General features: G+C 41.6%; 1 protein-coding gene across 1 annotated transcript in view; it reads left to right on the top strand.

The window, feature by feature from the left end:
* Positions 1 to 27,926, top strand: part of UBR5 (ubiquitin protein ligase E3 component n-recognin 5) — an 877,374-nt gene that overhangs the window by 634,699 nt on the left and 214,749 nt on the right. The window lies entirely within an intron of this gene.

Raw genomic sequence — 27,926 nt, 5'->3', positions numbered from 1 at the left:
TTTTCCACCTTTTATGTGACCTATAAACTGTACAACTCAATTGAAAAACAAACTGAAATCTTTTAGGTAAAGGGAAATAAAAATAAAAAAATAAAATAATGTGGTTGCATAAGTGTGAACACCCTTTTATAACTGGGAATGTAGCAAATAAAGTTCAGCTGCTCTAGTATGTCTTTCCTGACATTTTGTTAGTCGCATCCTACAGCAAAAGCCATGGTCCGCAGAGAGTGTCTAAAGCATCAGAGGGATCTCATTGTTAAAAGGTATTAGTCAGGAGAAGGGTACAAAAGAATTTCCAAGGCATTAGATATACCATGGAACACAGTGAAGACAGTCATCATAAAGTGAAGAAAATATGGTGCAGCAGTGACATTACCAAGAACTGGATGTCCTTCCAAAATTGATGAAAAGACAAAACGAAAACTGGCCTGAGAAGCTGCTAAGAGGCCTACAGCAACATTAAAGGAGCTGCAGGAATATCTGGCAAGTACTGGCTGTGTGGTACATGTGACAACAATCGCCCGTATTCTTCATATGTCTGGACTATGGGGTAGAGTGGCAAGACGGAAGCCTTTTCTCCAACATTGGTGTGTCCGGTCCACGGCGTCATCCTTACTTGTGGGAATATCTCTTCCCCAACAGGAAATGGCAAAGAGTCCCAGCAAAGCTGTCCATATAGTCCCTCCTAGGCTCCGCCCACCCCAGTCATTCTCTTTGCCGTTGCACAGGCAACATCTCCACGGAGATGGTTAAGAGTATGTGGTGTTTTAGTTGTAGTTTTTTATTCTACTATCAAGAGTTTTATTTTAAAATAGTGCTGGTATGTACTATTTACTCTAAAACAGAAAAAGATGAAGAGTTCTGTTTGTGAGAGGAAGATGATTTTAGCAGACAGTAACTAAAATCGTTTGCTGTTTCCACATAGGACTGTTGAGATGAAGTAACTTCAGTTGGGGGAAACAGTTAGCAGACTTTTCTGCTTAAGGTATGACTAGCCATATTTCTAACAAGACTGTATAATGCTGGAAGGCTGTCATTTCCCCACATGGGGACCGGTAAGCCATTTTCTTAGTCTCAAACAGAATAAAGGGCTTAATATGGGCTATAAAACTGGTAGACATTTTTATGGGCAAAATCGATTGGGCATTTTATACATGTTTATGCTTGTAATTCACACTTAAAAGCTTGGGGAACGTTTTTTAACGTCAGGCACTGTTAGACACCTTTCCTGTCAGGAAGGGCCTTCCCAGTTGTAGGCTGAGCCTCATTTTCGCGCCATTACTGCGCAGTTACTTTTGAGAGCAAAACATGCAGATGCATGTGTGAGGATCTGAAAGTAGTTGGAAAACTTCCTAGAAGGCTTCATTTGGTATCGTATTCCCCCCTGGGTTTCTTTATTTTAAGGGTTAAAGCTCTGAAAATTGGCGTGCAATACTTAGAATGCTTTAAGACACTGTGGTGAAAATTTGGTAATTTTTGAACAATTCCTTCATACTTTTTCACATATTCAGTAATAAAGTGTGCACTGTTTAAAATTTAAAGAGAAAGTAACGTTTTTGTTTTAAAACGGTTTTTGTACTTTATTGACAAGTTTAAGCCTGTTTAATATGTCTGTACCTTCAGATAAGCTATGTTCTATATGTATGAAAGTCAATGTGTCTCCCCCTTCAAAATTGTGTGATAATTGTGCCATAGCGTCCAAACAAAGTAAGGACAGTACTGCCACAGATAGTAAAATTGCCCAAGATGATTCATCAGATGAAGGGAGTAGACATAGTTCTACATCATCTCCTTCTGTGTCTATACCAGTTTTGCCCACGCAGGAGGCCCCTAGTACTTCTAGCGCGCCAATGCTTATTACTATGCAACAATTGACAGCTGTAATGGATAACTCCATAGCAAATATTTTATCCAAAATGCCTGCATATCAGAGAAAGCGCGATTGCTCTGTTTTAAACACTGAAGAGCAGGAGGGCGCTGATGATAATTGCTCTGTCATACCCTCACACCAATCTGAAGGGGCCATGAGGGAGGTTTTGTCAGATGGGGAAATTTCAGATTCAGGTAGAATTTCTCAACAGGCTGAACCTGATGTTGTGACATTTAAATTTAAATTAGAGCATCTCCGCGCACTGCTTAAGGAGGTGTTATCTACTCTGGATGATTGTGACAATCTGGTCATTCCAGAAAAATTATGCAAGATGGAGAAGTTCCTAGAAGTTCCGGTGCACCCCGACGCTTTCCCTATACCCATGCGGGTGGCGGACATAGTGAATAAGGAGTGGGAGAAGCCCGGCATACCTTTTGTCCCCCCTCCTATATTTAAGAAATTATTTCCTATGGTCGACCCCAGAAAGGACTTATGGCAGACAGTCCCTAAGGTCGAGGGGGCAGTTTCTACTCTAAACAAGCGCACTACTATCCCTATCGAGTATAATTGTGCTTTCAAAGATCCTATGGATAAAAAATTGGAGGGTTTGCTTAAAAAGATTTTTGTACAGCAAGGTTACCTCCTGCAACCCATTTCGTGCATTGTTCCTGTCACTACTGCAGCGTGGTTCTGGTTCGAGGAACTAGAAAAGTCGCTCAGTAGAGAGACTCCGTATGAGGAGGTTATGGACAGAGTTCACGCACTCAAGTTGGCTAATTCTTTTATTTTAGATGCCGCTTTGCAATTAGCTAGATTAGCGGCGAAAAATTCAGGGTTTGCTATTGTGGCGCGCAGAGCGCTTTGGCTAAAGTCTTGGTCAGCGGATGTATCTTCCAAGACAAAATTGCTTAATATCCCCTTCAAGGGTAAAACTCTCTTTGGGCCAGAATTGAAAGAGATTATTTCTGACATCACTGGGGGAAAGGGCCACGCCCTCCCACAAGATAGGCCTTTCAAAGCCAAGAATAAGTCTAATTTTCGTTCCTTTCGCAATTTCAGGAACGGACCGGCCTCTAACTCTGCATCCTCTAAACAAGAGGGTAATGCTTCACAAACCAAACCAGCCTGGAAACCGATGCAAGGCTGGAACAAGGGTAAGCAGGCCAAGAAGCCTGCTGCTGCTAACAAAACAGCATGAAGGAGTAGCCCCCGATCCGGGACCGGATCTAGTAGGGGGCAGACTCTCTCTCTTTGCTCAGGCTTGGGCAACAGATGTTAAGGATCCCTGGACGCTAGAAATAGTTTCTCAGGGTTATCTTCTGGAATTCAAGGAACTACCCCCAAGGGGAAGGTTCCACATGTCTCACTTATCCTCAAACCAAATAAAGAGACAGGCATTCTTACATTGTGTAGAAGACCTGTTAAAGATGGGAGTGATACACCCAGTTCCAATGGCGGAACAAGGAATGGGATTTTACTCAAATCTGTTCGTAGTTCCCAAAAAAGAGGGAACCTTCAGACCAATTCTGGATTTAAAGATCCTAAACAAATTTCTCAGAGTACCATCGTTCAAAATGGAAACCATTCGAACGATTCTACCTACAATCCAGGAAGGTCAATTTATGACTACCGTGGATCTAAAGGATGCGTACCTACATATTCCTATCCACAAAGAGCATCATCTGTTCCTAAGGTTCGCCTTTCTGGACAAACATTACCAGTTTGTGGCCCTCCCATTCGGGTTAGCCACTGCTCCAAGAATTTTCACAAAGGTACTCGGGTCCCTTCTAGCGGTTCTAAGACCAAGGGGCATTGCAGTAGTACCATACTTGGACGACATTCTAATACAAGCGTCGTCTCTTTCAAAGGCAAAGGCTCACACAGACATCGTTCTGGCCTTTCTCAGATCTCATGGATGGAAGGTGAACATAGAAAAAAGTTCCCTGTCTCCGTCGACAAGAGTCCCTTTCTTGGGAACAATAATAGATTCTTTAGAAATGAGGATTTTCCTGACGGAAGTCAGAAAGTCAAAACTTCTAAACGCTTGTCAAGTTCTTCATTCTATTCCTCGTCCTTCCGTAGCTCAGTGCATGGAAGTAGTAAGGTTGATGGTTGCAGCAATGGACATAGTTCCTTTTGCGCGAATTCATCTAAGACCATTACAACTGTGCATGCTGAGACAGTGGAATGGGGACTATACAGACTTGTCTCCAGTGATTCAAGTAGATCAGAAGACCAGAGACTCACTCCGTTGGTGGCTAACCCTGGACCACCTATCCCAGGGAATGAGCTTCCGCAGACCAGAGTGGGTCATCGTCACGACCGACGCCAGTCTAGTGGGCTGGGGCGCGGTTTGGGAATCCCTGAAAGCTCAGGGACTATAGTCTTGGGAAGAGTCTCTTCTCCCGATAAACATTCTGGAACTGAGAGCGATATTCAATGCTCTCAGGGCTTGGCCTCAACTAGCAAAGGCCAGATTCATAAGATTCCAATCAGACAACATGACGACTGTTGCTTATATCAATCATCAAGGGGGAACAAGGAGTTCCCTGGCAATGAAAGAAGTGACCAAAATTATACAATGGGCGGAGGATGACTCCTGCCACCTATCTGCGATCCACATCCCAGGTGTGGAAAACTGGGAGGCGGATTATCTGAGTCGTCAGACATTCCATCCGGGGGAGTGGGAACTCCACCCGGAGATCTTTGCCCAGTTGACTCAATTATGGGGCATTCCAGACATGGATCTGATGGCGTCTCGTCAGAACTTCAAGGTTCCTTGCTACGGGTCCAGATCCAGGGATCCCAAGGCGACTCTAGTGGATGCACTAGTAGCGCCTTGGACCTTCAACCTAGCCTATGTGTTTCCACCGTTTCCTCTCATTCCCAGGCTGGTAGCCAGGATCAAGCAGGAGAGGGCTTCGGTGATCTTGATAGCTCCTGCGTGGGCACGCAGGACTTGGTATGCAGATCTGGTGAATATGTCATCGGTTCCACCATGGAAGCTACCTTTGAGACAGGACCTTCTTGTACAGGGTCCATTCGAACATCCAAATCTGGTCTCCCTCCAGCTGACGGCTTGGAAATTGAACGCTTGATTCTATCAAAGCGTGAGTTTTCAGATTCTGTGATAGATACTCTAGTTCAAGCCAGAAAACCGGTAACTAGAAAAATTTACCATAAAATATGGAAAGGATATAGGGATTCTTATGGAATAAGATCAAAATCCCTAAGATCCTTTCCTTTCTACAAGAAGGTTTGGATAAAGGATTATCAGCGAGTTCTCTAAAGGGACAGATTTCTGCTTTATCTGTCTTATTACACAAAAGACTGGCAGCTGTGCCAGATGTTCAAGCATTTGTTCAGGCTCTGGTTAGGATCAAGCCTGTTTACAGACCTTTGACTCCTCCCTGGAGTCTAAATCTAGTTCTTTCAGTTCTTCAAGGGGTTCTGTTTGAACCTCTACATTCCATAGATATTAAGTTGTTATCTTGGAAAGTTTTGTTTTTGGTTGCTATTTCTTCTGCTAGAAGAGTTTCTGAGTTATCTGCTCTGCAGTGTTCTCCGCCCTATCTGGTGTTCCATGCAGATAAGGTGGTTTTGCGTACTAAGCCTGGTTTTCTTCCAGGAGATAGTTGTACCTTCTTTGTGTCCGAATCCAGTTTCAAAGAAGGAACGTTTGTTACACAATTTAGATGTAGTCCGTGCTCTAAAATTCTATTTAGAAGCTACAAAGGAGTTCAGACAAACATCTTCTCTGTTTGTCGTCTATTCTGGTAAAAGGAGAGGTCAAACAGCGACTTCTACCTCTCTTTCCTTTTGGCTTAAAAGCATCACCCGATTGGCTTACGAGACTGCCGGACGGCAGCCTCCTGAAAGAATCACAGCTCACTCCACTAGGGCTGTGGCTTCCACATGGGCCTTCAAGAACGAGGCTTCTGTTGATCAGATATGTAAGGCAGTGACTTGGTCTTCACTGCACGCTTTTGCCAAATTTTTCAAATTTGATACTTTTGCTTCTTCGGAGGCTATTTTTGGGAGAGAGGTTTTGCAAGCCGTGGTGCCTTCCGTTTAGGTAACCTGATTTGCTCCCTCCCTTCATCCGTGTCCTAAAGCTTTGGTATTGGTTCCCACAAGTAAGGATGACGCCGTGGACCGGATACACCAATGTTGGAGAAAACAGAATTTATGCTTACCTGATAAATTACTTTCTCCAACGGTGTGTCCGGTCCACGGCCCGCCCTGTTTTTTTTTTTTTTTAATCAGGTTTGATGAATTATTTTTTCTAACTACAGTCACCACGGCACCCTATAGTTTCTCCTGTTTTTTTCCTCCTGTCCGTCGGTCGAATGACGGGTGGGCGGAGCCTAGGAGGGACTATATGGACAGCTTTGCTGGGACTCTTTGCCATTTCCTGTTGGGGAAGAGATATTCCCACAAGTAAGGATGACGCCGTGGACCGGACACACCGTTGGAGAAAGTAATTTATCAGGTAAGCATAAATTCTGTTTTCTTCAAAAAAAAACATCCAAACCCGGCTAAATTTTGCAAAAACACATCTGAAGTTTCCCAAAAGCATGTTGCAAAAGGTGTTCTGGTCTGATGAAACCGAAGTTGAACTTTTTGGCCATAATTCCAAAAGATATGTTTGGCGCAAAAACAACACTGCATATCACCAAAAGAACACCATACCCACAGTGAAGCATGGTGGTGGTGGCAGCATCATGCTTTGGGGCTGTTTTTCTTCAGCTGTAACTGGGGCCTTACTTAAGGTAGAGGGAATAATGAACAGTTCCAAATATCATACAATATTGGCACAAAACCTTCAGGCTTCTGCTAGAAAGCTGAACATGAAGAGGAATTTCATCTTTCAGCTTGACAACGAACCAAAGCATACATCCAAATCAACAAAGGAATGGCTTCACCAGAAGAAGATTAAAGTTTTGGGATGGCCCAGCCAGAGCCCAGACCTTAATCCAATTCAAAATCTGTGGGGTGATCTGAAGAGGGCTGTGCACAGGAGATGCCCTCGCATTCTGACAGATTTAGAGTGTTTTTGCAAAGATGAGTGTGGGCAAATCTTGTGCCATGCTGAAAAACTCACACCCAAAAAGATTGAGTGCTGTACTAAAATCAAAAGGTGCTTCAATAAAGTAGTAGTTCAAGGGTGTTCACACTTATGCAACCATATTATTTTAGTTTTTTATTTTTATTTCCCTTTACCTAAAAGATTTCAGTTTGTTTTTCAATTGAGTTGTACAGTTTATAGGTCACATTAAAGGTGGAAAAAGTTCTGAAATGATTTATCTTTGTCTCATTTTTTACATCACAGAAACCTGTCATTTAACAGGGGTGTGTAGACTTTTTATATTCACTATATATATTATATTAAATTAATTATATTAATTTTCTTTTTTTTTTTTTTTTGCACAATAAAATTCCAGAGAGTGCCTGTACCTTGTTTGTATTGTACCTAGTAGCTGAAACCTTTTAGTGAGATTGCACTTCTATATCTTTATATATACACATATACATAAAATATATATATATATATATATATATATATATATATATATATATATATATATATATATATATATAACAAACAAGTAGAATCCTGTGACAAAGTCCCAGGAAGCTAAGGGTCTATAAGCGCTCTAGATAGGGAAAATAAAATGTAATCCCTAATAAATATTTTAGTGATAGAATATTACTTCTATAAATGCAGTTAGCTGCTGCTACACCTAAAAGCAAAGAGGGACTCTCTATATTCCCCCTTCTAAAATTAAAAATAAAAAAAATAAAAAGTTAGCGCTGCAGAGCATAAAATGAAAAACCTAATGTTGAAATACAATAAATATATTAAGTACAAATTATTAAAGATACCATAAAAACAAAAATAAAAAAAGTCCATAAACACATAGGTAAAGTAATAAGCCAGGAGCAAAGTTGTGTATATTCCAAGTCTTCCCAGGAAATCTTCAAATACAGTTCCCCCAAGGATGTAAACTTACTTGAAGAACCCTCAATCCATATGAGGTAAGTAATGACGTAATCACCATCCAATCCCACTCACTTAGCAAGCCACTGCTTTCAGATGCGAGTCTTCTATAGCTCCTGAAGTATCCGTAGTTAGAAACTTTCAGACCTCCTCTCCTCCAATGATAATAAAGCTTCCCAGATGCTTATATAAAGCAAGGAGAAAGAAGGAACACTGATAGTGGGATAACGTTTATTTAAACTTTAAAAACACAAACAGTGAAAAATTACTCTCAAAGTAGACCTCAATAAATGAGGTAAATTTTCAGCAAAACACCAAAGAACTGTGGCATACAATCAAGTCAGTTGGGATCCAGTATAATTAGGCAGTCAGTAAGATCCTTACGCGTTTCAAAGGCCTGGGTGACTTTCGTCTGCCTTCTTCATCAGAGGTATTGATCTACTGACAAGCTGCCATAGTTTTATTCACACCTGAGGTGATTACGTCAGTGGGCGGGTTTACAAACATAATACTCTCAATAAAAACAATGCTGTATACTACAATCTATAGTAATATTGTCAGGTTCAGAAATAAATGTTGTTAGTGCGATTAAGTGATTAATACTACATACCACTTGAAATAAGCTGTTAATGCTTTGAGCGGCTTCAAATTATAAAAAGCCGATCGCCGGTCAGGAAGTATATTTTTCTCCCATTACCGCGTCATAAGGGGCGTGATTCTAATACGTCACTGACTAAGCTAAACAAAGAAAACTTTAATCGTCTCACAATCCTTACACTCGTGAGAGAACAAAATACTTTTACTATTTAGCTACATGATTTGATACAGCATTGCCAGACTACTGATAAATACACTAATATGTTTAAAGAGGACACAGTATACATATCAATATATAAACTTTAAAAGAACTAGAGGAATTAAAAGATATAATATAAAATTCAGTTGGTTTGTTTATAAAACAGATTCTACAAAAGAAAATAAATCTCTTGCTGTAATTATACAGAATAAATTCATATTATAGCAGATCATCTGTTTAAGGCATAAAAGTTTACACATAGAACTGCACATATTGCTATCAAACATATGTTGTTCTAAACCTGATAAAAAGTTAAAAATAGGGTATAAATAAATAAATCCCTAAAATTCTAAAAATACCTAAAAAAAAACTAGTTAAAAAATGTATTCATTATTAAAGAGAATTCATAAAGGGGATATTTAAAGAAACGCAACAATATCTATATCTTTATTGAGGCCATATGGTACCATACTGTTGAACAGGTGAATCCAATATGTCTCTCTTTGTCTGAGGAGGCGTTCTCTATCTCCTCCTCTCTCAGGTAATTTTACATTTTCCAGAATAGTGCCACGTAGGCACTTCGGATCCTGATCGTGAACAATCCTATAATGTTCTGATAGACTGTAATTTGAGGCCTCCCTTAATGTTAGTGATATGTTCATACATCCTTTTCTTAAAGGAGCGGGTGGTACGGCCTATATACTGCAGGTCACAACTGCATTGCATCAAATATACAACATGATCAGTTTTGCAGTTGCATAAAGATGAAATATCACATTGTTTCCCATTTGATGTAGAAATAACCTGTTTTGTAGCTCTATTACCATTATATGCATGATCACAGGCACAGCAATTTAGTCTATTGCATCTGTATTACCCCTTTGGCCCCACTACCACCAAGCCATGATCTCTTGGATTGTGTTTTCTTCAGCTGGCTAGGAGAAAGCATATTCTTTAGATTCTGTTTTTTTCTGAAAATAAAGCCTGGTCTTTTTTCCAAAACGCTTTTCAGAACTTTTTCCTTATGGAGAATGTGCCAATGTCTGTGAATAATATCCTTAATGCCCATTGACCCCTCATTAAATGTGTAAATAAAAGAGAGGAGGAGATAGAGAACGCCTCCTCAGACAAAAAGAGACATATTGGATTCACCTGTTCAACAGTATGGTACCATATGGCCTCAATAAAGATATAGATATTGTTGCGTTTCTTTAAATATCCCCTTTATGAATTCTCTTTAATAATGAATACATTTTTTAACTAGTTTTTTTAGGTATTTTTTAGAATTTTAGGGATTTATTTATTTATGCCCTATTTTTAACTTTTTATCAGGTTTAGAACAACATATGTTTGATAGCAATATGTGCAGTTCTATGTGTAAACTTTTATGCCTTAAAGTTTCTTACCAGGGTTTTTATGTTTTTATGTTTTGATTTAATATCCTACATTGTATTATCTTAATCAGATGAGCTGCTTTAATATGAATTTATTCTGTATAATTACAGCAAGCGATTTATTTTCTTTTTTAGAATCTGTTTTATAAACAAACCAACTGAATTTTATATTATATCTTTTAATTCCTCTAGTTGTTTTATAGTTTATATATTGATATGTATACTGTGTCCCCTTTAAACATATAAGTGTATTTATCAGTAGTCTGGCAATGCTGTATCAAATCATGTAGCTAAATGGTAAAAGTATTTTGTTCTTTCTCACGAGTGTAAGGATTGTGAGACGATTAAAGTTTTCTTTGTTTAGCTTAGTCAGTGACGTATTAGAATCACGCCCCTTATGATGCTGTAATGGGAGAAAAATATACTTCCTGACCGGCGATTGGCTTTTTATAATTTGAAGCCGCTCAAAGCATTAACAGCTTATTTCAAGTGGTATGTAGTATTAATCACTTAATCGCACTAACAACATTTTATTTCTGAACCTGACAATATTACTATAGATTGTAGTATACAGCATTGTTTTTATTGAGAGTATTATTATGTTTGTAAACCCGCCCACTGACGTAATCACCTCAGGTGTGAATAAAACTATGGCAGCTTGTCAGTAGATCAATACCTCTGATGAAGAAGGCAGACGAAAGTCACCCAGGCCTTTGAAACGCGTAAGGATCTTACTGACTTCCTAATTATACTGCATCCCAACTGACTTGATTGTATGCCACAGTTCTTTGGTGTTTTGCTGAAAATTTACCTCATTTATTGAGGTCTCCTTTGTCAGTAATTTTTCACTGTTAGTGTGATAACGTTTATTTAAACTTTAAAACCACAATCAGTGTTCCTTCTTTCTCCTTGCTTTATATGAGCATCTGGGAAGCTTTATTATCATTGGAGGAGAGGAGGTCTGAAAGTTTCTAACTACGGATACTTCAGGAGCTATAGAAGACTCGCATCTGAAAGCAGTGGCTTGCTGAATCAGGGGGATTGGATGGTGATTACGTCATTACTTACCTCATATGGATTGAGGGTTCTTCAAGTAAGTTTACACCCTTGGGGGAACTGTATTTGAAGATTTCCTGGGAACACTTGGAATATACACAACTTTGCTCCTGGCTTATTACTTTACCTATGTGTTTATGGACTTTTTTATTTTTGTTTTTATGGTATCTTTAATAATTTGTACTTAATATATTTATTGTATTTCAACATTAGGTTTTTCATTTTATAAGATACCCAACAGGAAAGCAGGCACTACAACGAGTAATCCAGGTAAAAACAGGAACTTTAATCATGTAGAGATTTAAAAGTATGACAGCAACAACCGCTGTGGACATGTTGGGTATCTTTTGTCTATTGTGGCTTGGTTTCGCCACCGCTACGGCACTCCGTCTATGTGAGCAGAGTGGATCACCTTACCGGTACTATTTCTATCATGTAATTAGCAAGAGTCCATGAGCTAGTGACGTATGGGATATACATTCCTACCAGGAGGGGCAAAGTTTCCCAAACCTCAAAATGCCTATAAATACACCCCTCACCACACCCACAATTCAGTTTTACAAACTTTGCCTCCGATGGAGGTGGTGAAGTAAGTTTGTGCTAGATTCTACGTTGATATGCGCTCCGCAGCAAGTTGGAGCCCGGTTTTCCTCTCAGCGTGCAGTGAATGTCAGAGGGATGTGAGGAGAGTATTGCCTATTTGAATGCAGTGATCTCCTTCTACGGGGTCTATTTCATAGGTTCTCTGTTATCGGTCGTAGAGATTCATCTCTTACCTCCCTTTTCAGATCGACGATATACTCTTATATATACCATTACCTCTGCTGATTCTCGTTTCAGTACTGGTTTGGCTATCTGCTATATGTAGATGAGTGTCCTGGGGTAAGTAAGTCTTATTTTCTGTGACACTCCAAGCTATGGTTGGGCACTTTGTTTATAAAGTTCTAAATATATGTATTCAAACATTTATTTGCCTTGACTCAGAATGTTCAACTTTCCTTATTTTCAGACAGTCAGTTTCATATTTGGGATAATGCATTTTAATTTAACATTTTTCTTACCTTAAAATTTGACTTTTTCCCTGTGGGCTGTTAGGCTCGCGGGGGCTGAAAATGCTTCATTTTATTGCGTCATTCTTGGCGCGGACTTTTTTGGCGCAAAAATTCTATTTCCGTTTCCGGCGTCATACGTGTCGCCGGAAGTTGCGTCATTTTTTTGACGTTATTTTGCGCCAAAAATGTCGGCGTTCCGGATGTGACGTCATTTTTGGCGCCAAAAAGCATTTAGGCGCCAAATAATGTGGGCGTCTTATTTGGCGCGAAAAAATATGGGCGTCGCTTTTGTCTCCACATTATTTTAGTCTCATTTTTTATTGCTTCTGGTTGCTAGAAGCTTGTTCTTTGGCATTTTTTCCCATTCCTGAAACTGTCATTTAAGGAATTTGATTAATTTTGCTTTATATATATGTTGTTTTTTCTCTTACATATTGCAAGATGTCTCACGTTGCATCTGAGTCAGAAGATACTACAGGAAAATCGCTGTCAAGTGCTGAATCTACCAAAGCTAAGTGTATCTGCTGTAAACTTTTGGTAGCTATTCCTCCAGCTGTTGTTTGTATTGATTGTCATGACAAACTTGTTAAAGCAGATAATATTTCCTTTAGTAAAGTACCATTGCCTGTTGCAGTTCCTTAAACATCTAAGGTGCAGAATGTTCCTGATAATATAAGAGATTTTGTTTCTGAATCCATAAAGAAGGCTATGTCTGTTATTTCTCCTTCTAGTAAACGTAAAAAATCTTTTAAAACTTCTCTCCCTACAGATGAATTTTTAAATGAACATAATCATTCTGATTCTGATGATTCCTCTGGTTCAGAGGATTCTGTCTCAGAGGTTGATGCTGATAAATCTTCATATTTATTTAAAATGGAATTTATTCGTTCTTTACTTAAAGAAGTACTAATTGCTTTAGAAATAGAGGATTCTGGTCCTCTTGATACTAATTCTAAACGTTTAGATAAGGTATTTAAAGCTCCTGTGGTTATTCCAGAAGTTTTTCCTGTTCCTAATGCTATTTCTGCAGTAATTTCCAAAGAATGGGATAATTTGGGTAATTCATTTACTCCTTCTAAACGTTTTAAGCTATTATATCCTGTGCCGTCTGACAGATTAGAATTTTGGGACAAGATCCCTAAAGTTGATGGGGCTATTTCTACCCTTGCTAAACGTACTACTATTCCTACGTCAGATGGTACTTCGTTTAAGGATCCTCTAGATAGGAAAATTGAATCCTTTCTAAGAAAAGCTTATCTGTGTTCAGGTAATCTTCTTAGACCTGCTATATATTTGGCTGATGTTGCTGCAGCTTCAACTTTTTGGTTGGAAACTTTAGCGCAACAAGTAACACATCGTGATTCTCATGATATTATTATTCTTCTTCAGCATGCTAATAATTTTATCTGTGATGCCATTTTTGATATTATCAGAGTTGATGTCAGGTTTATGTCTCTAGCTATTTTAGCTAGAAGAGCTTTATGGCTTAAAACTTGGAATGCTGATATGGCTTCTAAATCAACTTTACTTTCCATTTCTTTCCAGGGTAACAAATTATTTGGTTCTCAGTTGGATTCCATTATTTCAACTGTTACTGGTGGGAAAGGAACTTTTTTACCACAGGATAAAAAATCTAAAGGTAAAAACAGGGCTAATAATTGTTTTCGTTCCTTTCGTTTCAACAAAGAACAAAAGCCTGATCCTTCATCCTCAGGAGCAGTTTCAGTTTGGAGACCATCTCCAGTCTGGAATAAATCCAAGCCAGCTAGAAAGGCAAAGCCTGCTTCTAAGTCCACATGAAGGTGCGGCCCTCATTCCAGCTCAGCTGGTAGGGGGCAGGTTACGTTTTTTCAAGGAAATTTGGATCAATTCTGTTCACAATCTTTGGATTCAGAGCATTGTTTCAGAAGGGTACAGAATTGGTTTCAAGTTGAGACCTCCTGCAAAGAGATTTTTTCTTTCCCGTGTCCCAGTAAATCCAGTAAAAGCTCAAGCATTTTTGAAATGTGTTTCAGATCTAGAGTTGACTGGAGTAATTATGCCAGTTCCAGTTCCGGAACAGGGGATGGGGTTTTATTCAAATCTCTTCATTGTACCAAAGAAGGAGAATTCTTTCAGACCAGTTCTGGATCTAAAAATATTGAATCGTTATGTAAGGATACCAACGTTCAAGATGGTAACTGTAAGGACTATCTTACCTTTTGTTCAGCAAGGGAATTATATGTCCACAATAGATTTACAGGATGCATATCTGCATATTCCGATTCATCCAGATCATTATCAGTTCCTGAGATTCTCGTTTCTGGACAAGCATTACCAATTTGTGGCTCTGCCGTTTGGCCTAGCTACAGCTCCAAGAATTTTTACAAAGGTTCTCGGTGCCCTGCTGTCTGTAATCAGAGAACAGGGTATTGTGGTATTTCCTTATTTGGACGATATCTTGGTACTTGCTCAGTCTTTACATTTAGCAGAATCTCATACGAATCGACTTGTGTTGTTTCTTCAAGATCATGGTTGGAGGATCAATTTACCAAAAAGTTCTTTGATTCCTCAGACAAGGGTAACTTTTCTGGGTTTCCAGATGGATTCAGTGTCCATGACTCTGTCTTTAACAGACAAGAGACGTCTAAAGTTGATTGCAGCTTGTCGAAACCTTCAGTCACAATCATTCCCTTCGGTAGCCTTATGCATGGAAATTCTAGGTCTTATGACTGCTGCATCGGACGCGATCCCCTTTGCTCGTTTTCACATGCGACCTCTTCAGCTCTGTATGCTGAAGCAATGGTGCAAGGATTACACGAAGATATCTCAATTAATATCTTTAAAACAGATTGTTCGACACTCTCTAACATGGTGGACAGATCACCATTGTTTAATTCAGGGGGCTTCTTTTGTGCTTCCGACCTGGACTGTAATTTCAACAGATGCAAGTCTCACAGGTTGGGGAGCTGTGTGGGGATCTCTGACGGCACAAGGAGTTTGGGAATCTCAGGAGGTGAGATTACCGATCAATATTTTGGAACTCCGTGCAATTTTCAGAGCTCTTCAGTTTTGGCCTCTTCTGAAGAGAGAATCGTTCATTTGTTTTCAGACAGACAATGTCACAACTGTGGCATACATCAATCATCAAGGAGGGACTCACAGTCCTCTGGCTATGAAAGAAGTATCTCGAATTTTGGTTTGGGCGGAATCCAGCTCCTGTCTAATCTCTGCGGTTCATATCCCAGGTGTAGACAATTGGGAAGCGGATTATCTCAGTCGCCAAACGTTGCATCCGGGCGAATGGTCTCTTCACCCAGAGGTATTTCTTCAGATTGTTCAAATGTGGGAACTTCCAGAAATAGATCTGATGGCGTCCCATCTAAACAGGAAACTTCCCAGGTATCTGTCCAGATCCCGGGATCCTCAGGCGGAGGCAGTGGATGCATTATCACTTCCTTGGAAGTATCATCCTGCCTATATCTTTCCGCCTCTAGTTCTTCTTCCAAGAGTAATCTCCAAGATTCTGAAGGAATGCTCGTTTGTTCTGCTGGTAGCTCCGGCATGGCCTCACAGGTTTTGGTATGCGGATCTTGTCCGGATGGCCTCTTGCCAACCGTGGACTCTTCCGTTAAGACCAGACCTTCTGTCACAAGGTCCTTTTTTCCATCAGGATCTGAAATCCTTAAATTTAAAGGTATGGAGATTGAACGCTTGATTCTTGGTCAAAGAGGTTTCTCTGACTCTGTGATTAATACTATGCTACAGGCTCGTAAATCTGTATCTCGAGAGATATATTATAGAGTCTGGAAGACTTATATTTCTTGGTGTCTTTCTCATCATTTTTCCTGGCATTCTTTTAGAATACCGAGAATTTTACAGTTTCTTCAGGATGGTTTAGATAAGGGTTTGTCCGCAAGTTCTTTGAAAGGACAAATCTCTGCTCTTTCTGTTCTTTTTCACAGAAAGATTGCTATTCTTCCTGATATTCATTGTTTTGTACAAGCTTTGGTTCGTATAAAACCTGTCATTAAGTCAATTTCTCCTCCTTGGAGTTTGAATTTGGTTCTGGGAGCTCTTCAAGCTCCTCCGTTTGAACCTATGCATTCATTGGACATTAAATTACTTTCTTGGAAAGTTTTGTTCCTTTTGGCCATCTCTTCTGCCAGAAGAGTTTCTGAATTATCTGCTCTTTCTTGTGAGTCTCCTTTTCTGATTTTTCATCAGGATAAGGCGGTGTTGCGAACTTCTTTTGAATTTTTACCTAAAGTTGTGAATTCCAACAACATTAGTAGAGAAATTGTGGTTCCTTCATTATGTCCTAATCCTAAGAATTCTAAGGAGAAATCGTTGCATTCTTTGGATGTTGTTAGAGCTTTGAAATATTATGTTGAAGCTACGAAATCTTTTCGTAAGACTTCTAGTCTATTTGTTATCTTTTCCGGTTCTAGAAAAGGCCAGAAAGCTTCTGCCATTTCTTTGGCATCTTGGTTGAAATCTTTAATTCATCTTGCCTATGTTGAGTCGGGTAAAACTCCGCCTCAGAGAATTACAGCTCATTCTACTAGGTCAGTTTCTACTTCCTGGGCGTTTAGGAATGAAGCTTCGATTGACCAGATCTGCAAAGCAGCAACTTGGTCCTCTTTGCATACTTTTACTAAATTCTACCATTTTGATGTATTTTCTTCTTCTGAAGCAGTTTTTGGTAGAAAAGTACTTCAGGCAGCGGTTTCAGTTTGAATCTTCTGCTTATGTTTTTCGTTAAACTTTATTTTGGGTGTGGATTATTTTCAGCAGGAATTGGCTGTCTTTATTTTATCCCTCCCTCTCTAGTGACTCTCTTGTGTGGAAAGATCCACATCTTGGGTAGTCATTATCCCATACGTCACTAGCTCATGGACTCTTGCTAATTACATGAAAGAAAACATAATTTATGTAAGAACTTACCTGATAAATTCATTTCTTTCATATTAGCAAGAGTCCATGAGGCCCGCCCTTTTTTTGTGGTGGTTATGATTTTTGTATAAAGCACAATTATTCCAATTCCTTATTTTATATGCTTTCGCTTTTTTTTTATCACCCCACTTCTTGGCTATTCGTTAAACTGAATTGTGGGTGTGGTGAGGGGTGTATTTATAGGCATTTTGAGGTTTGGGAAACTTTGCCCCTCCTGGTAGGAATGTATATCCCATACGTCACTAGCTCATGGACTCTTGCTAATATGAAAGAAATGAATTTATCAGGTAAGTTCTTACATAAATTATGTTTTCCGGTTCAACAGTCGGAGCCACGGATGTTGCTTGGAGCGTCGACACTTGTTTGTTTTTTTCATTTTATACTCTGCAGCGCTAACCTTTTATTTCTTTTTGATATATATATATATATATACAGTATCTCACAAAAGTGAGTACACCCCTCACATTTTTGTAAATATTTTCTTCTTAAATGGAAAGAGTCCACAGCTGCATTCATTACTTTTGGGAAATAAGAGCCTGGCCACCAGGAGGAGGCAAAGACAACCCAGCCAAAGGCTTAAATACTCCTTCCACTCCCCTCATCCCCCAGTCACTCTTTGCCTTTGTCCCAGGAGGATGGCAGAAAAGTTTTAGAATTTTTAATTTTTGTTTTTGTAGTACTCTTCGGCATGGGACAGGAGTTTTAAGTAGTCCTGTCAGTCTCTCAGTGAGGGCTTGGATGAAAGTTAGAGTCCGGATATGCAGGGAGTTTCACGGCGTAGATTCCGGTAAGATAGTTTAATTTTATTTTATTTGCAATGTTCTGTAATGTGAATGTTTCCAGAGAGACTACCACCTTGCGGGTCTAACTATACATAATGGTCTCAGTGAGTCTCTTTTAGTATCTTGGAATTGAGGGTTAATATCTCCTGAGGGGGGTTATTGAACAGGGGAGGTTTTATAATCATGTTATGTGATTCAACCTGCTTATGTGCGATGTTTACTGGGCTCGTGGTTGGAACATTGAGGACTTTGGAAGTGACGCAGCCTTTTGGTTGGGCGTGCTTGTTTGGACTGTACGATTCACCTTGTGTTCGTACGTGGCTACGTTCTGTTCCATTTCTGCATTCCCGACCTCGTGTCGAAGGAAATTTTCTAGTCCCCAGGGGTCTAGTCATAGGAGGTGGTGAGTGCCCCAGCCATTGGGGGTGTCAGGTGCCGTTTTAGTTTTCACTACTTTAGTCCATATTTAAATATCTTCTATCCAGCTATGGAGGATTCTGATGCTGAGACTGTGTTAATTTTAGATTCAGTTACAGAGGATTCTGATACTGAGACTATTTTGATTTTAGATTCTGCGTCTGGTGATGAATCCGGAGTGGCCTCGTTGACGCCTGTCGACCAGTTTTGTTTCGTATGCCATTTCAGAGCGCCTCGTTCCTCGGGCTCGGGGAATCAAGGGACTACTGAGCCGTCTGCCTCTGGGGGTCCTGTCCTCTGAGAGGCGAGTTCCCTACCAAATTATACTTCTGCACATGCGGGTAACCCAGTTTATGGTTCCTCCATGCAGCGTGGCGTGTATTCCCCGGAGTTTGCAGCATGTTTTCGCTTCGACATAATATTGGCGATTGTTCTTCTGCAGAGTCCAGACGTTTCTTTGAGAATGTGCTTGTGCCCTATTGTCCCGGGTCTTCCGCCGCAGGGGTTTCTGTCCCTGAGTTTTGTGCCTTCCGTTACAGGATTGCGCACCTTTGTGTGTTGCTCAGACATGTTTTTCAGTTATTGAATGACCCTATCGTTACCAGATACGGGGACTTTCAGTCTGATAATTTGAATCATGCACCTCATTAGACATGTGGGGATGAAGTAATCTCCTGATTGTCATTTGTTGAGATCTTTCCCAGTTTTGTGAGATAGGGCTCCGTTTGGCTGGTCCTGCGGGTAGGCCCGTGTCTTTTGGGCATTAACCTCCGGGTTGCCTTATATTATATTTATATCCGATGGGATGTCTTTTTATTTGTTTTTGTTTCCTTTGGGAACCTTCTGGGATTAATACTCTTTATTACTTCTTCAGAAGTTGTTGGACATGTTAGTCCTCTGTTAAAAATGTCTTCTGTTTTTTCCCCTACAATGGAGAATTTACCGGTTGGGACCCTAGGTGCAGGATGATGGTCCTGTCGGGTTTGTTTGGTTTTGCAGCTGTTCAGACACGTGGCGCTGTTCTGCTCGGCTGGTTCGGTAGAAGAGCAGAGTGCTCAGGTTATCATTGTTTTTCATGTTCAACTAAGCATTCGAGAGGACCTGTGGGTCCGTGATGTGGAATGGATTGTTTCAGTCCTTATAGCCTTCAGTCATAGATGGCAGGGGAGTTTTTCCGCTGCGTCACTCTGACATCTGATTTCATCAGAACTTGGTTTCCTCCCCCATGTGGTGGAGGGTGGGAGAGCTTAATGTCCCTTACCGGTATTGAATGGTTTGGCCTTCATTTTTGGGCCTCTGGATGTGTCCTTTTGGGCTTGATCCAACAGCTTGTACAACATAGCTGTCTAGCATGCGGAAGGTTGCAGTTTGAAACCTGTTGCAGGTGTATGCATAGCTGTTTCTAGTATATCTAGTTGCAGCTCTTACTCTTGACTGAGTTATAAGAGGCCTTTGGGTCGTCTTCCATTGCCTCCGGTTGAGTGGATCTCCTTTTAGGGATCTGTGCTTCCGGGGTGGTGGTTGTTCCCTGTGAGGACTTTTGTTTAGCTTTGTGTTTTCCGGAGCTGGGTAGGCTTAGTGCCTTTTCTCCAACATTGGTGTGTCCGGTCCACGGCGTCATCCTTACTTGTGGGAATATCTCTTCCCCAACAGGAAATGGCAAAGAGTCCCATCAAAGCTGGCCATATAGTCCCTCCTAGGCTCCACCCACCCCAGTCATTCTCTTTGCCGTTGCACAGGCAACATCTCCACGGAGATGGTTAAGAGTATGTGGTGTTTTAGTTGTAGTTTTTTATTCTACTATCAAGAGTTTGTTATTTTAAAATAGTGCTGGTATGTACTATTTACTCTGAAACAGAAAAAGATGAAGATTTCTGTTTGTGAGAGGAAGATGATTTTAGCAGACAGTAACTAAAATCGATTGCTGTTTCCACATAGGACTGTTGAGATGAAGTAACTTCAGTTGGGGGAAACAGTTAGCAGACTTTTCTGCTTAAGGTATGACTAGCCATATTTCTAACAAGACTGTGTAATGCTGGAAGGCTGTCATTTCCCCTCATGGGGACCGGTAAGCCATTTTCTTAGTCTCAAACAGAATAAAGGGCTTAATATGGGCTATAAAACTGGTAGACACTTTTATGGGCTAAATAGATTGCTTTATTTGGACATTTTATACATGTTTATGCTGATAATTCACACTTATAAACTTGGGGAACGTTTTTTAACGTCAGGCACTATGTTAGACACCTTTTCCAGTCAGGAAGGGCCTTCCCAGTTGTAGGCTGAGCCTCATTTTCGCGCCATTACTGCGCAGTTGTTTTTGAGTACAAGACATGCAGATGCATGTGTGAGGACCTGAGAGTAGTTGGAAAAGTTCCTAGAAGGCGTCATTTGGTATCGTATTCCCCTCTGGGCTTGGTAAAGTCACAGCAAAGGCTGTAGCTGGGACTGTATAGGGGTTAAATCTGTAACCGGCTCCGGTTTCGTTATTTTAAGGGTTAAAGCTCTGAAAATTGGTGTGCAATACTTTTAATGCTTTAAGACACTGTGGTGAAATTTTGGTAAATTTTGAACAATTCCTTCATATATTTTCACATATTCAGTAATAAAGTGGGCTCTGTTTAAAATTTAAAGAGACAGTAACGGTTTTGTTTTAAAACGGTTTTTGTGCTTTATTGACAAGTTTAAGCCTGTTTAACATGTCTGTGCCTTCAGATAAGCTATGTTCTTTATGTATGAAAGCCAATGTGTCTCCCCCTTCAAAATTGTGTGATAATTGTGCCATAGCGTCCAAACAAAGTAAGGACAGTACTGCCACAGATAATGAAATTGCCCAAGATGATTCATCAGATGAAGGGAGTAGACATGGTTCTACATCATCTCCTTCTGTGTCTACGCCAGTTTTGCCCACGCAGGAGGCCCCTAGTACTTCTAGCGCGCCAATGCTTATTACCATGCAACAATTGACGGCTGTAATGGATAACTCCATAGCAAATATTTTATCCAAAATGCCTGCATATCAGAGAAAGCGCGATTGCTCTGTTTTAAACACTGAAGAGCAGGAGGGCGCTGATGATAATTGTTCTGTCATACCCTCAAACCAATCTGAAGGGGCCATGAGGGAGGTTTTGTCAGATGGGGAAATTTCAAAATCAGGAAAAATTTCTCAACAGGCTGAACCTGATGTTGTGACATTTAAATTTAAATTAGAACATCTTCGCGCACTGCTTAAGGAGGTGTCATCTACTCTGGATGATTGTGACAACTTGTTAATTCCAGAAAAATTATGCAAGATGGACAAGTTCCTAGAGGTTCCGGTGCACCCCGACGCTTTTCCTATACCCATGCGGGTGGCGGACATAGTGAATAAGGAGTGGGAGAAGCCCGGCATACCTTTTGTTCCCCCTCTTATATTTAAGAAATTAGTTCCTATGGTCGACCCCAGAAAGGACTTATGGCAGACAGTCCCTAAGGTCGAGGGGGCAGTTTCTACTCTAAACAAGCGCACTACTATTCCTATCGAAGATAGTTGTGCTTTCAAAGATCCTATGGATAAAAAATTGGAAGGTTTGCTTAAAAAGATTTTTGTACAGCAAGGTTACCTTCTACAACCCATTTCGTGCATTGTTCCTGTCACTACAGCAGCGTGGTTCTGGTTCGAGGAACTAGAAAAGTCGCTCAGTAGAGAGACTCCATATGAGGTGGTTATGGACAGAGTTCACGCACTTAAGTTGGCTAACTCTTTTATTTTAGATGCCGCTTTGCAATTAGCTAGATTAGCGGCGAAAAATTCAGGGTTTGCAATTGTGGCGCGCAGAGCGCTTTGGCTAAAGTCTTGGTCAGCGAGCCCCCGATCCGGGACCGGATCTTGTGGGGGGCAGACTCTCTCTCTTTGCTCAGGCTTGGGCAAGAGATGTTCAGGATCCCTGGACGCTAGAAATAGTTTCTCAGGGTTATCTTCTGGAATTCAAGGAACTACCCCCAAGGGGAAGGTTCCACATGTCTCACTTATCCTCAAACCAAATAAAGAGACAGGCGTTCTTACATTGTGTAGAAGACCTGCTAAAGATGGGAGTGATACACCCAGTTCCAATGAAGGAACAAGGAATGGGATTTTACTCAAATCTGTTCGTAGTTCCCAAAAAAGAGGGAACCTTCAGACCAATTCTGGATTTAAAGATCCTAAACAAATTTCTCAGGGTACCATCGTTCAAAATGGAAACCATTCAAACGATTCTACCCACTATCCAGGAAGGTCAATTTATGACTACCGTGGATCTAAAGGATGCGTACCTACATATTCCTATCCACAAAGAACATCATCAGTTCCTAAGGTTCGCCTTTCTGGACAAACATTACCAGTTTGTGGCCCTCCCATTCGGATTAGCCACTGCTCCAAGGATTTTCACAAAGGTACTCGGGTCCCTTCTAGCGGTTCTAAGACCGAGGGGCATTGCAGTAGTACCATACTTGGACGACATTCTAATACAAGCGTCGTCCCTTTCAAAAGCAAAGGCTCATACAGACATCGTTCTGGCCTTTCTCAGATCTCACGGATGGAAGGTGAACATAGAAAAAAGTTCTCTGTCTCCGTCAACAAGATTTCCCTTCCTGGGAACAATAATAGATTCCTTAGAAATGAGGATCTTTCTGACAGATGTCAGAAAGTCAAAACTTCTAAGCGCTTGTCAAGTTCTTCATTCTGTTCCACGTCCTTCCATAGCTCTGCATGGAAGTAGTAGGGTTGATGGTTGCAGCAATGGACATAGTTCCTTTTGCGCGAATTCATCTAAGACCATTACAACTGTGCATGCTGAAACAGTGGAATGGGGACTATACAGATTTGTCTCCAGTGATTCAAGTAGATCAGAAGACCAGAGATTCACTCCGTTGGTGGATATCCCTGGACCACCTATCCCAGGGAATGAGCTTCCGCAGACCAGTGTGGGTCATTGTCACAACCGATGCCAGTCTAGTGGGCTGGGGTGCGGTCTGGGAATCCCTGAAAGCTCAGGGACTGTGGTCTCGGGAAGAGTCTCTTCTCCCGATAAACATTCTGGAACAATGCTCTCAGGGCTTGGCCTCAGCTTGCAAAGGCCAGATTCATAAGATTCCAATCAGACAACATGACGACTGTTGCGTATATCAATCATCAGGGGGGAACAAGGAGTTCCCTGGCGATGAAAGAAGTAACCAAAATAATACAATGGGCGGAGAATCACTCCTGCCATCTATCTGCGATCCACATCCCAGGTGTGGAAAACTGGGAAGCGGATTATCTGAGTCGTCAGACATTCCATCCGGGGGAGTGGGAACTCCACCCGGAGATTTTTGCCCAGTTGACTCAATTATGGGGCATTCCAGACATGGATCTGATGGCGTCTCGTCAGAACTTCAAGGTTCCTTGCTACGGGTCCAGATCCAGGGATCCCAAGGTGACTCTAGTGGGTGCACTAGTAGCGCCTTGGACCTTCAACCTAGCTTATGTGTTCCCACCGTTTCCTCTCATTCCCAGGCTGGTAGCCAGGATCAAACAAGAGAGGGTCTCGGTGATCTTGATAGCTCCTGCGTGGCCACGCAGGACTTGGTATGCAGACCTGGTGAATATGTCATCGGTTCCACCATGGAAGCTACCTTTGAGACAGGACCTTCTTGTTCAGGGTCCATTCGAACATCCAAATCTGGTCTCCCTCCAGCTGACGGCTTGGAGATTGAACGCTTGATTCTATCAAAGCGTGGGTTTTCAGATTCAGTGATTGATACTCTGGTTCAGGCCAGAAAACCGGTAACTAGAAAGATTTACCATAAGATATGGAAAAGATATATCTGCTGGTGTGAATCCAAGGGATTCCCTTGGAATAAGGTAAAAATTCCTAAGATTCTTTCCTTTCTGCAAGAAGGTTTGGATAAAGGATTATCTGCGAGTTAAAGGGACAGATTTCTGCTTTATCTGTCTTACTACACAAACGACTGGCAGCTATGCCAGATGTTCAAGCATTTGTTCAGGCTCTGGTTAGGATCAAGCCTGTTTACAGACCTTTGACTCCTGCCTGGAGTTTAAATCTAGTTCTTTCAGTTCTTCAAGGGGTTCCGTTTGAACCTTTACATTCCATAGATATTAAGTTGTTATCTTGGAAAGTTTTGTTTTTGGTTGCTATTTCTTCTGCTATTAGAGTTTCAGAGTTATCTGCTCTGCAGTGTTCTCCGCCCTATCTGGTGTTCCATGCAGATAAGGTAGTTTTGCGTACTAAGCCTGGTTTCCTTCCAAAGGTTGTTTCTAACAAAAATATTAACCAGGAGATAGTTGTACCTTCTTTGTGTCCGAATCCAGTTTCAAAGAAGGAACGTTTGTTACACAATTTGGACATAGTCCGTGCTCTAAAATTCTATTTAGAAGCTACAAAAGATTTCAGACAAACATCTTCTCTGTTTGTCGTATATTCTGGTAAAAGGAGAGGTCAAAAAGCGACTTCTACCTCTCTTTCCTTTTGGCTTAAAAGCATCATCCGATTGGCTTACGAGACTGCCGGACGGCAGCCTCCTGAAAGAATCACAGCTTACTCCACTAGGGCTGTGGCTTCCACATGGGCTTTCAAGAACGAGGCTTCTGTTGATCAGATATGTAAGGAAGCGACTTGGTCTTCACTGCACACTTTTGCCAAATTTTACAAATTTGATACTTTTGCTTCTTCGGAGGCTATTTTTGGGAGAAAGGTTTTGCAAGCCGTGGTGCCTTCCGTTTAGGTAACCTGATTTGCTCCCTCCCTTCATCCGTGTCCTAAAGCTTTGGTATTGGTTCCCACAAGTAAGGATGACGCCGTGGACCGGACACACCAATGTTGGAGAAAACAGAATTTATGCTTACCTGATAAATTACTTTCTCCAACGGTGTGTCCGGTCCATGGCCCGCCCTGGTTTTTTAATCAGGTCTGATGAATTATTTTCTCTAACTACGGTCACCACAGTACCATATGGTTTCTCCTATATTTTTCCTCCTGTCCGTCGGTCGAATGACTGGGGTGGGCAGAGCCTAGGTGGGACTATATGGCCAGCTTTGCTGGGACTCTTTGCCATTTCCTGTTGGGGAAGAGATATTCCCACAAGTAAGGATGACGCCGTGGACCGGACACACCGTTGGAGAAAGTAATTTATCAGGTAAGCATAAATTCTGTTTTCTTCCTTGTGTTCTCTGCTTGTGCAGAGTTGTTGGGGAGACTTGGCCTTGCTAGTAGGATTTGTTGGACCTAGAGGTATCCCTTGGTTGTCCTGAGGCTCTTAGAATTATCTTCATACGACTTCTAGCCTTGCTTCTTGGAGCCTTGCACTTTAGTTAGGGGTGGTTCCTCCCTTTGGTCGGAGCTTTCAAGTTCTTATCGCTATCCGGATTCTCTGGATATGCATCCATACCCTTGTTTCTGGCTTTTTGGCCGGTTGGTGTGTTTAGTTCTAGGGTAAGGTTTGCCTGAACTATTAGGTGCCCGGACCTGTTTTTTCTCCCTGAGACTTCCGGTTGCCGATGCTCTGCTTGGTCTTTTTACTGACCCAGTCTTGGGTGGTTTTGGAATCTTAGATCTCAGGGCTGGTCGGGGTGTTCCACTGTAGTGGGAACTTGGGCTATGTCCTTGCTCCATCTACCTCACCTGGTCATGGTTGGCCAGGTTTTCAGAGTTTTCAGCCTCAAGGGTGGTTGGTTCATACCCAGCTGCTGGCGCTGGATGTCCAATTTCTGGTGCGCCTGAGGTTTGCATTCCCCTGGTCAGCTTGCCATTGTTACTGTGGATTCTTTGCTCTGCAGGCGAATGGGTTGGTTGTGCCTCTGCTTGGCAAGCTTCTAGTAGGGGGGTCCTTTTCTAGGACATCTGTGTTGAGAATTTCACTTCCCATTAGACGGTGCATTTGGGCCTTGAGGACAGTTGTTGCCCTTCCGGCATCATCCCTTTTCTTTAGGGGATATTCTCCTCCCTATGGAGATAGTCCTTGCTTGGGGCTTCTCCTGGGTGGGAGGCGGAAAGGTGGGATTGGTTCCCCCTGGAGTCTTGCTGGCTCCAAGCAGACTTGTTGGGCCTTTCTTTTGATAGATCATTTGGTCTATGGCCTTGTTGTCGGTTTCAGAGTCGAGTTGTACTTGTGCTCTGTGGGGATGGCTGTGCTATCCTTACGCTCGTTCCTGTATCTGTTTCGGGATTCTTTTGTTTCCTTGTCTTGGATCCCGAAGGCTGGGTTGGTCCAGCTGAGTGTGGGTCTGTAGGTCAAGATGGCCGAGCGGTCTAAGGACCTGTTTTCACGCAGTCTCCTCTGGATGTGTGAGCTTGTTGAGTCTATCCTAGTCTGCTAGGGTATAGATTTTCTCAACTTGCTCCATTGTTCAGAAGAGGGTTTACTCTTCCTTCGGGTTCTGAGAGTATACTCTCCTTCTCGGAGGGCCTCGATTAAGGTTTTTGTGTTCCCCTTTTCAGGGACCTGTGTGTAGATCCGGCGACTTAGGTTGCCTCGAACATGCCCTCTGCAAGGGGGTTGCTTTGCGGTCTGTTTCTTGCTTGACTGCTTCTTCTTCCTCGCAAGTATCCTCTGTGTCGTCCTGTTGTCGCATTCTTTGGTATTCTATGGCCAGACACAGGGAGGACTTTGGCTCTTCTGTTGCATCCATGCTTGCAGGATATTGGGGAGATGTCTGTTCTGTCTCTTAACCCGGGTTTCGCTTGGTATAGGCATGGCCTCCTTTCCCTGTTTGGGCCCCATTGGATCTCTGTGAGCTGGGCTCACTCGTGGAGGCGTTCATTTTTGTATTAGGGGAACTTTCGGTTTCCTTGGTTTTCCTTTGCCTTGTCCCCTTGGGGGTTTCGGCTGGTGTCTCCTTCATTTGTGGAGATGAGTTGTGGGGGACCGTTTGTTGGGCGAGGGTGTATCCTGGAGGACTGTTGGCTCAGTCTAGACCGCTTGCGGTCTCTAGTTTGGCTTCTGGGCTAACTGCGAGTTAGTGTCACTGGGGCCTTTCCTCAGCTGTTTTTTTTTATTGGGTAGAGGTTCAGGCCTGGTGCCCTCAGTATGGGCCGCCTATTGTACCCTCTCGCCTTGGCATTGTGTCCTCCTATAGCTTGAGTATTGTTTTCCCAAAAGTAATGAATGCAGCTGTGGACTCTTTCCATTTTAGAAGAAAAACATAAATTATGCTTACCTGATAATTTCCTTTTCTTCTGATGGAAAGAGTCCACAGCTCCCCACCCGTAATTTTATGTGGGGCGTCCTTATATTCTTCTGGCACCTTTCACCCGGATATTTCTTCTACTGTTTCTTGTTCCTCGGCAGAATGGCTGTGGGGATGAGGGGAGTAGGAGGAGTATTTAAGCCTTTGGCTGGGTTGTCTTTGCCTCCTCCTGGTGGCCAAGTTCTTATTTCCCAAAAGTAATGAATGCAGCTGTGGACTCTTTCCATCAGAAGAAAAGGAAATTATCAGGTAAGCATAATTTATGTTTTTATTATCTTTTCATGTGACAACACTGAAGAAATGACACTTTGCTGCAATGTAAAGTAGTGAGTGTACAGCCTGTATAACAGTGTAAATTTGCTATACCCTCAAAATCACTCAACACACAGCCATTAAAGTGAATGTAAATTTTGATGCT

Source organism: Bombina bombina, chromosome 5, assembly GCF_027579735.1.
Source record: "Bombina bombina isolate aBomBom1 chromosome 5, aBomBom1.pri, whole genome shotgun sequence".
Taxonomy (NCBI): domain Eukaryota; kingdom Metazoa; phylum Chordata; class Amphibia; order Anura; family Bombinatoridae; genus Bombina; species Bombina bombina.
Note: the sequence above shows the minus strand (reverse complement) of the source record. Positions and strands in the feature narration are given on the sequence as shown.